The following is a 14,389-nucleotide window of genomic DNA, read 5'->3' as shown; positions in this document are numbered from 1 at the left end:
CACCACAGGCACGCTGGATGATTTTGCTTCCCATAACTCTGTGCATATTTAAGTCTTGACACCTTTGTACATCTGTTCCTTCTGTCTAAAACACTCCTTTTCTTCTTCCTCATCTTGCAACACTCTACTCATTTTGCTTCTGGGTCCAACTCAGATGACCATCACTTCTATCTATGACTCAGTTCTCTGCTTTTTAAAATGTGTATCGTACTTTACTTGGCCAATTAAACATTCCAAAATGGAGCGGGGAGAAGCTCAAGGACCCTTGGCTGGCAGGTGATGGCTGCTGGGATAGACAGCCACTTTCCTTTACAGGAGTGGCCACTATACGTAGAGGAATTTTAATCCAGCGACAAGGCTGCTCTGGCAAGTTATCCCATCCAAAGACCTAGGTCTGTGTGATCCAGTTGAAGTGACACCTTTAGTACCTTTGGCTGGAATACAGACACACACTTAGGGCACATGCCTTCCATTCCAAATAATGAAGGTAAAGTTAGCTTGCAGAAGGAAGCAGCCATATTTGTAAGTGACGTCTAACTGAGGGACAGACAAAGTGATGAATCAGAGAAAGATTTCACAAAATGAGTCAGAGATATGCTCTGCCCAATTCTCATGAGAACAGCCAGTAAACACGGGATCCTAAAGAGCAGCACGGAGTCAGGAGGGGAGGACAGTTCAGGTGAGTTCAGGCAATTCAGTGGAGTTCAGTTCAGTGCAGTTTTTGTGGTGCAGTTGAGTTCATTGTGAGTTCCATTTAGTTTATGCAGTTCATGCAGTGCAAGTCAACAATGGTAATTGGAGGGAAAAAATAAGGATCTAGAAGATTAGAACAAATTGACAGACTTAGTTTGAGGCCAAGAAGAACAATTTGGTGAGAAGCTGAGAGAGGTCAGTTTGAATCAGCTAGCTTGGAGAGGAGTTTGAGTCAGAACAACTGAATTGAACCAGCCAGCCAGAGTTCAAAAACAACCAGAAAGCGTAAGCATATTCAATATTAAGTCTCAGAGGCTGAAAACACTTTAGGCCTAGGTAAGGAGATACAAAGGCTAGAAGCTTCCAGGCCTAGGCCTGTGGATAGTCAGAATAGAAATGGAAACACTCTGGGCCCAGCCTAAGCCATTTGTAAAGCTTGGGTATGTCTCTCATCTCATCCCATTATCTGGTCAATAGAAGTTACTTTTACCATTGTAGGTTGCCCAAGCCCATTGTGTGAATCTGTGCCTGTGTGCATATAGAAAACACCAACTGGACCCAGTACATTAGAAGAAGGAGGGACAAGTGTCCTTGTGGAGTTAGAGGGTCATTTGGGTACATGCCCAGGAATGATATATCTGGATCCCAGGGTAGAATGATTCCCAAATTTCTGAGAGACAACCAAATTGATTTCCAAAGTGGTTATATAAGTTTGTACTCCCACCAACAATGGAGGAGTACTCCCCTTGCTCCACATACTCACCAGCATGTGCTGTCACTTGAATTTTTCGATCTTAGCCATTCTGACCAGTGTAAGTGGAATCTTCTAGTCATTTTGACTTGCATTTCCCTGATGACTAAGGATGTTGAACATTTCCTCAAGTGCTGCTCTGCCATTAGGGATTCCTCTATTGAGAATTCTCTGCTTAGCTCTGTACCCCACTTCTTGATTGGGTTATTTGATTCGTTGGTGTCTAATTTCTTGAGTTCTTTATATATTTTGGATATTGGCTCTCTGTCAGATGCAAGGTTGGTGGAGATCTTTTCCCATTTTGTAGGCTGCTGATTTGTCCCATTGATGGTGTCCTCTGCCTTATATCGATTTCATGGGGTCCCATTTACTGACTGTTGATCTTAGTGCCTGAGCTGTTGGTGTTCTGTTCAGGAAGTTGTCTCCTGTATCCATGCATTCAAGGCCATTCCCATCTTCTCTTCTATAGGATTTAATGTATCTAATTTTATGTTAAGGTCTTCCACCCACCTAGATCTGAGTTTTGTGCAGGGTAATAATATGGATCTATTTGCATTCCTCTACATACAGACATCCGGTTAGACCATCCCCATTTGCTGAAGATGCTTTCTTTTCCCATTGTGTGGTATTGGCATCTTTTTCAGAAAATCAAGTGTCTGTAAGTGTGTGGGTTTATTTCTGCATCTTTGATTCTATTCCATTCACCAATCTGTCTATTTTTATGCCAGTACCATGCATTTTTATTTTATTTTATTTTTTTATTAACTTGAGTATTTCTTATATACATTTCGAGTGTTATTCCCTTTCCGGTTTCCGGGCAAACATCCCCCTAATCCCTCCCCCTCCCCTTCTTTATGGGTGCTCCCCTCCTCATCCTCCCCCCATTGCCGCCCTCCCCCCAACAGTCTAGTTCACTGGGGGTTCAGTCTTAGCAGGACCCAGGGCTTTCCCTTCCACTGGTGCTCTTACTAGGATATTCATTGCTACCTATGAGGTCAGAGTCCAGGGTCAGTCCATGTATAGTCTTTGGGTAGTGGCTTAGTCCCTGGAAGCTCTGGTTGCTTGGCATTGTTGTTCATAAGGGGTCTCGAGCCCCTTCAAGCTCTTCCAGTTCTTTCTCTGATTCCTTCAACGGGGGTCCTATTCTCAGTTCAGTGGTTTGCTGCTGGCATTCGCCTCTGTATTTGCTGTATTCTGGCTGTGTCTCTCAGGAGCGATCTACATCCGGCTCCTGTCGGTCTGCACTTCTTTGCTTCATCCATCTTGTCTAATTGGATACCATGCAGTTTTTATTATTGTTTCTCTGTAGCACAGCCTGAAATCAGGGTCGTTATTTTAATGTACAACATTGTCTTAGCTATCCTAGTTTTGTTGTTGCTGTTGTTGTTGTTTGTTTGTTTGTTTGTGTTTCCATATGAAGTTTCAAGAGCAATAAAGAATTGTGTTGGAATTTTGATGGGGATTTCATTGAATTTGTAGATTGCTTTTGGTAAGATGGCCATTTTTACTATGTTAATTCTACAGACTCATGAGCATGGGAGATTTTTTTCATCTTCTGAAATCTTCTATTTCTTTCTTCAGAGTCTTGAAGTTCTTGTCATACAGATTTTTCATGTACTTGGTTACAGTTACTCCAGGATATTTTATATTATTTGTGGCTGTTGTGAAAGGTGTTGTTTCCCTACTTTGTTTCTCAGCCCATTTATCACTTGTTAAAAAGAGGGCTACTAAGTTTTTTAAAGTTAATTTTGTATCCAGCCACTTTTTGGAAGGTGTTTATCTGTAGGAGTTCCCTGATAGAACTTTTTGGGGTCACTTATATATACTATAATATCATCCATCTGCAAATAGTGATACTTTGACTTCTTCCTTGCCAATTTGTATCCCTTTGATCTCCTTTAGTTCTGCTATAGCTAGAACTTCAGGTACTATATTGAATAGATACAGAGAGAGTGGGCAGCCTTGTCTTGTCCCTGATATTAGTGGAATTGCTATAAGTTTCTCTCTCTAATTTGATGTTGGCTATTGACTTACTGTATATTGTATTTGGGGTGGGGGTTAGGTATGCTCATTGTATCCCTGATTTCTCCAAGATTTTTATCATGAAGGAATGTCAGATTTTGTCAAATGCTTTTTCAGCTTAATCAGACTGGAAACAACCTAGATGTCCCTGAACTGAAGAATGGAATCAAAAACTGTGGAGTATTTTACACGATGGAGTACTACTCAGCTATTAAAAACAGAGATATCATGAAATTTGCAGGCAAATGGATGAAGCTAGAAAATATCATTCTGAGTGAGGTAACCCAGACCCATGGTATGTACTCACTTACAAGTGGATATTAGCCATAAAATACAGGATAACCATGCTGTAATCCACAGCTATATAATAGGGAGGGCCCAAGGGAGGATGCTTGAATTTCACACAAAAGGGGGAATAAAACAGACATCGAAGGTAGATGGAGGGAAATGGTCAGGAGAAGGGGTAGAGAGGGGAATGGGGGCAGCCAGGTGTGTGGAGAGGGGTGATTGAGAGGGTTGGGAGAGAGAAGAGAAATCCATGGTGGGGAAGGCATCTCTGGGGTGAGCTGGAGACCTGGGACTGGGGAGACTCCTGAAGTCTATGGAGGTGACCCTAGCTGAGACTCCTAGCAGCAGGGGATAGAGCCTGATGTGGCCACCTCACGTATAAAGGAGACCCTTCCAGTGGAGGGAGGGGAACACCCACCTACCCACAAAAACTTTGATCCAAAATTTGTCCTGCTTACAAAATATGCAGGAAGCAGTGAGTAGAGGATGGCCAACCAATGACTGGCCCAATTTGAAACCTAACGAATGGGAGACAGCCCAACCCTGACACTATTAATGATACTCTGCCATGCTTGCAGACAGAAGCCTAGCATAACTGTTTTCTGAGAGACTTCATCCAGCAGCTGATGGAAACAGAGGCAGAGACACACAGCCAAACATTAGGCAGAGCTCAGGGAGTCTTGAGGAAGACTTGAGGGAAGGATGAGGGAGCTGGATGGGTCAAGGACAGCACAAGAAGGTCTGGGTGCATGGGGGCTCACAGAGACTGAACCACAACCAAAGATCATGCATGGCTGGCCCTAACCACCCCCTCAACACACATATGTAGCAGATGTGCAACCTGGTCTCCATGTGGGTCCCCTAACAAGTGGAGGGCGTGAGGGGGGCTGACTCTCACTCTGCTGTCTCCTTTCGAATCCCTTTCCCTAGCTGGGCTGCTTTGTCTAGTCTCAGTGGGAAAGGTTGCAGTTAGTCTTACTGTAATTTGATGTGCCAGGGCAGGTTGGTACCCATGGGGAGGACTTCTCTTCTCAGAGAAGAAGAGAAAGGGTTCTGAATGGGGAGAGGGGATGTGAGGGTGGGACTGGGAGGAGAGGAGGGACGGGGGGGGGGGTTTATGATCTGCAATTTGGATGTAAAGTGAGTGTGATGGTTTGCATATGCTTGGACAAGGAATGAACCTATAAGGAGGTGTGGCCTTGACGGAGTAGGTGTGGCCTTGTTGGAGGAAGTGTGTCATTGTGTGCATAGGCTTTAAGACCCTCCTCCTAGCTGCCTGGAAGTCAATATTTTGTTTGTCTTCAGAACAAGATGTAGAACTCTCAGCTCCTCCTGCACCCTGCCTACCTGGATACTGCCATGCTCCCACCTTGATGATAATGGACTGAACGTCTGAACCTGTAAGCCAGCCCAAATCATTGTCCATATAAGTGTGGCCTTGGTCACAGTGTCTGTTCACAGCAGTAAAAGCCTAAGACAGTGAGTAAGTAAATAAATTAAGGGGGAAAAGTTTGAAAATTGAGCACACATACACATACATGCACACACACACACACACACACACACACACACACACACACACAAATAGGAGATTTAATGGGAAGTCCTAGGGTGTGTTGAAGGAAAGAATGAGGGGTTGACATGCTCAAAATATATTATGTATCTGTGTGAGGATTTCAAAGAATACATTTTAAAGTCTTATTAAAATACTTATTATTTTTATGTCCATAGAACCTTCTAATGTGCATATGTTTAGCAGGCTCTAAGAACAATGCCTGTTTTCTTTTTTCTTTGTTTTATTTTTAATCTCTCTACAGGTCTCCATAGCCCTGGGTGTCCCAGAACTAACAACGTAGACCATGTTGGCCTCACACTCACACACACATGCCTGCCTCTGCCTCCCAAGGGCTGGGATTAAAAGCACCATGCCTGGCTTTATTTTGTTTTGTTTCAACTAGAGCTTTATTATAAAGAACTTTCAGATAAAAAAAAATCACACACCCAAATTAACCAGTCTCAAAGTCTATACATCTCAATGAATGTATATCAAATGCATGTTTAAGTGAAATAAATCCACCACGTTATCTGCTGTTTACCCAGTGAAAGACCAAAGATGCCAGAAGCGTAGTTAACAAAATTCATGAATGAACACACACCCTGGGACCTGGGCACACTTAGACCAGCCACATCCACTTCACTTTACAACTCCACGCAGTGACATCAACGGTTCTGAAGCACGGCAAAGCATTCTCGCGATTCAAATCTGTGATTAGGAATTTCAGTGGCAGGAGCTGAGATCTATGGGTCTGCGTGTCTTTTTAAGGGCTTAATCACAGCTAGTCAGAAACCCAGGCTAATAAGAGCGTTTCATTCCTTAAGCATCCTAATTAATTGATGTTTAGCATATGGGTTACCAAATTTGCCTTTTAAAGTTTGCATTTAGAGGTTGCAAATACATCTATTAGTATGAATTTCTAGGTCAGTAAGGTTTTGATTTGCAGTATTTAATGTTTGCATAATTTAACCTTTGCCTGACTTTGAAGAATTATTCCACAGACCCCACATTTCTCTCCTTAATGGAATGATTTGCTACAAAGTGGCCACTGGGATGACATTGTCATGATCTTTGGGGGCACTCCTCATTGGGTCTGGTTTAGTTTGAATCTTGGAACCCTCCTTTTCGTTCTAGAAGCCGACAGATTTGAGTCTCACTCTCCTCACATTGTGGCACATGGAATGGATTTTCCGATGGTTTGACCTTCTCCTGAGTCCTGCCCCTTAAGATGGAGAGAGAATGTGTGGGACAGCTTGTGAGATGGGAGCTGGAGAAGGAAAATTAAGTCTTAAATGAAATTTTCCTGTGGCCTGGTCTCCTGAGCCTCTTAACCTGCTCTCTAATCTCCTGAGTTCCCACTCCCTTCCCATTAAAATAAACATATGTGTCTCTGTGGGAACATATATGTACAGATATATTCCTTTCTAAATTAAAATTTTATAACACACACATATATGGAGAAGAGAGAAATATAGACACACACACACACACACACACACACAGAGAGAGAGAGAGAGAGAGAGAGAGAGAGAGAGAGAGAGAGAGAGAGAGAGAGATTCTCATTGTGTCTGTAGCCCTAGCTTGGCCTCTACCCACCCTTGCCTTCTTCGTACTGAGATTAAAAACATGTTCCATCACACCCAGCATAATATATTACATTTTAATTGACACATATTTATGGGGCTCAACCTGACATTTCAATATAGGTATGTTGCTGTAAAATTAAATAAAATGGGGTCTTTTATCCCACACTAGGTCTGACATCATAGTGCCCTAAGACATCTGTTAGATCTCTTCATCTCAGTCAGCAAAGCGTCTCACCCTCTCTGCTCCGTCCCATATCACACTGCCGATGGCTTCTCTCTGAGCCTGGCAGCCATCTCTCTACCCATCCAGTCCCCAAGGCAGGCTGCCACCATGCCAGACACACACATCCCAACTCCGTGGCGGCCCAGTGTCTCCAGTGACCACACACTCTTGAATTCAATTAAATTGCCACATGAAAGAACACACAACACAATAACCTCTGGTCCAATAGATAAGATATAATTGTCCACCTAGACATACAAAGCCCTGCACACATCCAGCCCTTAAGGGTATTCAGAATAATAAAAAAAGAAAAAAAAAAACAAAAACAAAAACAAAAATAAAATAAAATAAAGAAAAATAAAAAAAGAGTATTCATAATAACTTGTTCATGTGCAGAGAGGAATCTTAACATCCTCCTCCATGTTCTCTTGGCTGCCTCCTCCCTCTTGATCCAGTCTCCTCCTCTCTAAAACTTTTCTCCCGCCATCCTTCCTTCTCATCCAATGACAGGCCTCCTTCTATCCTGTACCTGCCTACACCTGTGTGATGACATCATCCTACATGTGTACATAGTGTTTAATAGGCAGACCATGAGAATGGCATATCTATTAACTCATCTGTTTATCATTTCCCATTTATCACTTTTTGCATTGGGGATGATCAAAATCATCTCCTAAATGTTCAAATAAGTAATTGTTGCCAACCATAGTTATCCTACAGTACTATAAATCACTGGGAGTTAGTCTCCTTTGGCCTGTGAGAATGCTTGACAGGTGAGATCTCTGTGAGTTTCAGGCCATTCAGAACTATAAAGTGAGACCTGACTTAAAAAAACGTCGAGGCAAGAATTCTTCCTTAACATCTGATATACGAATTTAGCAGCTATAATGTAATTAAACAACAACAGACATACAGCTGCTATCCCAAGACTCGCTATTAAATCTTTAACTTATCTATTTAGTTTTTGATGATTTTTTTTCCTATGGAAATGTATAACATAGTATCATACTCAAAACTTCGGAGTCTTTTCTGCTCAACATCTTCCCTCTAGGGTATAATAAAAAGACAACATATGGCCCAAGAGAACACTGAAGACGAATCTTCTGTGGTAGAAAAATGTTTCTTGCTACACAGAATGTTTCTCAAAGGAGGAGGGTCAAACCAGATCTCTGTCCTTTGTAACTGTTTACTGAGCACCATGGTTGATTGGAAAATATTAAAATATAGTATGCTCCTTTTGAAGTGTTGGGTACTTTGTTATGGATGATTTAGTTTCCATAACAACCATGCAAAAATTAGAATAAAGATGAAGTTATAATTATTTAACACACCCATGAGCTTGGTTTCCGCCCCAAAAGTGTTAACATGTCTGAGCACTTGAGCATAGAACAGCAGCCATGTAGTTTGGGTCAAACCGTGCTTCATCTCTTGGGGGGTCAGCAAGATGGAATTTGTTCAGATCTCCTTTTTTTCCTATTGGTGTGAAGTAAGTAAACGTTTTTGAAAAAGATTCATTCATTCATTCATTCATTCAATGCATATGACTACTCTAACTGCATATATACCTGCACACTGGAAGAGGACTTCAGACCACATTATAGATGGCTGTGAGCCACCATGTGGTTACTGGGAATTAACTTGGGATCTCTGGAAGAACGGCCGTGCTCATAACTGCCGTAAGTAAACATTTTTAAGGCTTCTTTTTGTTGGTTCACATCTGGAACCTCAGAACGCAGAAGGCTGAGGCAGGATAATTTCCCAGAGATCAAGAGTAGCTCAGCCTATACGGTGGTTTAAATATGCTTGGCCCGTGGGACGTGTCGCCATTAGGAGGTGTGCCCTTGTTGGAGGAAGTGAGACATCATGGGGGGTAAGCTTTGAGGTCCTACGTTCAAGGTCTGCTCAGTGCAGAATAGAGACCCTCCTCCTGGCTGTCTGCAGAAGACAAGATATAGTCTTAGCTCCTCCAGCATCATGTCTATCTGCTTGCTGCCATGTTCCCACCATGATGATAATAGACCAAACCTCTGAAACTGTAAGGCAGCCCCAATTAAATGTCCCTTATAAGAGTTGCCTTGGTCATGGTGTCTCTGTTCACAGAAATGGAACCCCTAAGACAGGGTGCATAATAAAAGGTCTAGTGTGTGTGTGTGTGTGTGTGTGTGTGTGTGTGTGTGTGTACTACATAGCTACATAGCAAGACTCTATCTCAAAATCAAACAGGGAGGCAGGGAAGGATCGAGAGTGAGGAGGTTTTATTTTATCAATGAATGGCATCAGGGAAGGCAAAGGAACTTAAAGAGAATTAAGATATTAAGGTAATGTTTATATTTACCAGAACTTTAAACCTTTTGATTAATTAACAATGTTGTGTGTATAAATTAGTCTTATGACATTTATTGTAAAAAGGTTTTATTTTTATTATTTTTCATTATGTGTTTGTGTGCATGTGTGGTATGTGCATGAGTTGGGTCTTCCTGGAGCTGGAGTTATAGACAGTTGTGAGCTGCTGGATGTGGGTACTGAGACCTGAGCTTGGGTCCTCTGGAAGAGCATCATGCTCTCCCAACCACTGAGCCATCTCTCTAGTGCCAAGCTTTTCTTTTCTTCTTTTTCCTCTTTCTTTTCTTTTTTCTTCTTTCTTTCTTCTCTTTTCTTTTTCTCTTTCTCTTTTCTTTTTTCTCTTTCTTTCCCTTTTGTTTCTTTTCTTTTTTGTTTTTTCCCTTTCTTCCTTTCTTTCTTTCTCTCTTTCTTTCTTCCTTTCTTTCTTTCTTTCTTTCTCTCTTTCTTTCTTCCCTTCTTTCTTCCTCCCTTCCTTTGAGAAGGATTTCCTTAGACCAGGCTGGCTTTAAACAGCCACAGAGATCCACCCGCCACTGACTGGAATTTAAGGGTGTACAGTGGCATATATGTTGGTTTTTTCAATCACCTTTTAATGGATAGGACTGCATTTGAGATAACCCAAATATCATGTGTTAGGAAAGATGCTTTTCTTAGACTCTTAACAGATACATAAAATCTCAATTAACTTTTGATTAACAATGTTTTGTGTTTCAGTTGGTCTTAGGATATTTTTAGAGCCGCAAGCTATTTTCATTTCTATTTATACAGAAAACAACGAGGCAGATAATGCCCTACAAATTTACTGAAGGTAGATGGAAAACTCTGTTTCTCAAACTGAAAAAAGTCAACTGGAGTCACAGAGTGAATAAACACATAAGCTACACTGATGTAAAATCCACAAGCATTTGCTAAAATGGCCTTTTTTCCCCCTGAATAATCAGAGTCAACCTAGTTCCTAACCCTGACATGAGGAGGTGGAGGCAGACAGTCTCAGGGAGGTGGGCTTCTCATCCTTCACGCTTTCCTCTCCACACTGGCCTGGATCTTGGATTTGGAGAGTGGGCGGCATTTGCTCCTTAGCCATGACGTTCTTTATATGTCATACACGGAGATGGGATAATCCTCTGACTCTCTGAGGGTATAGATCACAGCCATTCTATAGTGTCTCAGAGCCATACTTGTCCAGTTCTCAGTCACACATAAATCAAGGTGGATGGAGAGAACTTCTAGTCACCCAGGCCCTTCTGGCCAGCCTCCTTTATATCACCACGCTTATCCCCATGTGCCCGCCTGGACCATGTTGGTCTGGGGCATTCTCTATGGCTAGCTTCTGTTGTGGGTTCCATCTTGGAAGGATGGAGCCACATCTGTTCTTTTTCTCCTATCTTCAGAGTCCTTTAGACTCCGCAGATGTTTCGTGTGCCCTCTCCCTCTTGCTCAAGCACTGGGACTGGGCTGGGTCGATCTCTCCAATAGCTGCGCTCCATTTCTCATCTACTACGGCCTTTCCTCAAACTCAGGAAGCTGTGATCTCTTTCTGAATTGGGAAGACTCCCCTTGTGTCTTAGCTAGGGTTTCCATTGCTGTGAAGAGACGCCATGACCAACAACAACTCTTGTAAAGGCAAACATTTAATTGAACTTAGCTTTCAGTCTCAGATGTATTAGTCCGTTATCATCATGGCGGGAAGCATGGCAACGCGCAAGCAGACATGGTGCCGGAGCAGGAACCGACAGTTGTACATCTTGATCTGAAGGCATCTGAGAGAAGACTGGCTTCCAGGCAGCTAAGAGGAAGAGTCTCAAACCCTATGCTAAAAGTGATGTAGCCTTCCTCCAACAAGGTTACATCTCTTCTAACAAGGCCACACCTCCTCCAGCAAGGCCACACCTCCTCTAACAAGGCCACACCTTCTCCAACAAGGCCACACCTCCTCCAGCAAGGCCACACCTCCTCGAACAAGGCCACACCTCCTCCAACAAGGTTACATCTCCTCTAACAAGGCCACACCTCCTCCAGCAAGGCCACACCTCCTCTAACAAGGCCACACCTCCTCTGACAAGGCCACACCTCCTAATAATGCCACTGGGCCGAGCGTATTCAAACCACCACACTTTGGTTTCTCATCTTTGCAAACATCAACTTCACACAGACTGTAAAATCATAATCTTTCATACCAGAGAGTCCTAATACTCAAAATCTAGGGTTTTCTGACTTAAACAAAAATAGTGTTTTCTCCTAACTACTGCTATCACTTGGGATTTCCCAAACCCATTTTAAAACTCTAAAGTCACCGAGCAGCGGTGGCATACCACACTTTTAATCCCAACGCTTCGGAGGCGAAGATAGGCGGATCTCAGAGAGTTCAAGGCCAGCCTGGTCTACAGAGGGAGTTCCGGGACAGCCAAGGCTAATCAGAGAAACCCTGTCTCACCACCCCCTCCCCCAAAAAGAACCCAACCAACCAGCCAGCCAATCAAAAAATTTGAAAGTCATAGGCAAGTCATGTTGATCTGTGGATTTCCTTTCTCCCAAAACCATAGATGCCAAAGCCTGATTTGAATCAAGGGATATATCGGAAATTAAAGAAATAACAGAGACAAACAAAACACTTCTCGACATATCAAAACGTTATCTCGCCACAGATGGGAGCCGCCTTACACCTCGTCTTTGATCTAGTTTCTCCTTGATTTTCAAACTTACTTTATTTTCTAATTAATGGCTCGAGAGGTTGACAAATGGACAACGGCCAGCCCACATATGGCAATAGGATTCTGACTGGGCTGCAGCAAAGGCCAGAGTAGCCAAGCCACTGTCTCTGGCTGCCAGCAGAAAGGTTCAGACTTAGTCAATGTCTGGCACCTTTTCAATTCCTGACCAAGTCTCTTCCAGCTCATAGCAAACCAGAAAAAGCCAAATATGCTCTCTAAAGCGATCACGTAGTATACCTTGCTTCCACTCAGCTAGTTCTTCGGTTGGCTTGCCCGCAGCCTTCCCTTGTGAGCAGCCTCCCATCAGAGCACACCTGGAGCCTTTCTTTCTCTCTTTTCCCCTGCCCCACTACGAAGCCTTTCCACTCTCATGCCGGCCTTTGACTCTCTGCCAAGTCCAAGTGATGGTGGCTGACTCCCTTGCTCTAAATAAATAGCCTTTGTTCATGTTTGGGTGGGCTTCATTTGTCTCCCCGGGCTTCCTGCACATAAAGCCCTATATTCAGTTGTGTGCTTTGATAGCTAAGCTTCACTGACTTTTTTTTTTTTTTTTTTTGCACAGAGACATTTGGAGTGAATAAATACTGGGCTTTGATTTCTGCTTTGATGAGTAAGAATTAAAAATTATAACTTGAAATCACTTTGCCCTTGAGTTTATAGGTTCTGGCATGCCTGTCTCAGATGGGTACAACTGTAATATTCTCAGACGTATATCCGAAATTCTCATCTTCGCAAGTTAAAATTAATACACTTTAGCAAGTTAGTATCCAGAGGGGGCCACCGTTATGCATTAATTTGGACATGAAGGATGTTTTTTTTTTAAGCAGGTTTTTTTTTTGTTTTTTGTTTTTTGTTTTTTTTTCCGGAGCTGGGGACCGAACCCAGGGCCTTGCGCTTGCTAGCCAAGTGCTCTACCGCTGAGCTAAATCCCCAACCCCGAAGGATGTTTTTTATTACGTAGACAATTGTTCCTCACGTGTCAGTTCCTGTTGGTTGTCATATAACTGTATTGCTATGCACGGATAAACCGGAGGCCTTAGTGAAATAGTAATGGTCCTTAGAAGAGCGTGTTATGTGATTATGTATACAGAAAGCTGTGGGTTACTTCCAAGTCATTGAAAAACATAGTTTGCGGTCATCACAGCAATATTTTGAAGTATCAATTACAATGTTCATTTCACAAACGAAGAACTGATCAGTAAATTAGAATGGTGTATTTGAGCCCTCCCCCCGACCCCTGCTGCCAGAAAGATGAGGTCCCTCATTCTACTGTAAAGTACCTTAAGTTTGCACAAAGCTGGTATGAGGTGGGGAACTTCCTATGTGCCAGTGATGAGGTGGCAAAGCCCATCCTCTTCGGGCTAGGGGGCAGTCTTCACCTGGGATGGCCAAGGACATGAAGTGTGCTTGTAGCAGCAGGAAGAGGGCCCTCTTGGTGTTCAGCGGTGAAGCTTAAAATGGCAGGTGCCCCACAGACACAAAGTAGACGTGGATGGACCTTGGTCTTTCCAGCCACGACATAATGCCTGTCCACCCTGCCTTTCTAATCCACGGGCTTTTTAACTATGGTCTGTAGCCTCGCTACAATCTTGCTATAGATTGCTCTTGGGCGTGCTGTCCTCATTGTCTCTGTCTAGCTCCACACCTCGAAAGTCTGAGCTCCTATCCTTCAGCTCCTTTAAAACTCTCGCTCCAACACTTTTCTCCTTCTCAAGACTTTCCACACAGAGGGTTTTGTGAACTACATGTTCTAAATTCCTTTTTAAAGGTTTAGTGTGGTGGCTGCAACCCAGCACCTAGGAAGCTGATGTATGAGGATCACTACAAGTTAGAGGACAGTTTAGATGACATAGTTCGTTTTAGGCTAGCCTGAGATACCAAAATGAGGGGGGAAAATCTTGTCTTAAAAATAACTGGGCTGGAGAGATGGTTCATTGATTAACAGCACCGGCAGCTTTTTCCAGAGGACCCATGTTCAATTCCTGGCACCCACATGGCAGCTTACAACTATCTATAAGTCCAGTTCCAGGGGATGTGATGCTCATGCCAGTGCATATAAAATATAAAACTAAATAAATTATAAAAAATAATCAATCAACCAACCAATAAAATAACACCATTTGCTTTCTTATTTGGTTGCTGCTTTTCTTTCAGATTCTACAGTTTGTGAGGTTTGGACATGATGTCACACACTTATAGTCCTGGCCCCAGTGAGGC

Source organism: Rattus norvegicus, chromosome 20 (assembly GCF_021556685.1).
Source record: "Rattus norvegicus strain SHRSP/BbbUtx chromosome 20, alternate assembly SHRSP_T2T, whole genome shotgun sequence".
Taxonomy (NCBI): domain Eukaryota; kingdom Metazoa; phylum Chordata; class Mammalia; order Rodentia; family Muridae; genus Rattus; species Rattus norvegicus.
This window is presented reverse-complemented; position numbering follows the sequence as displayed.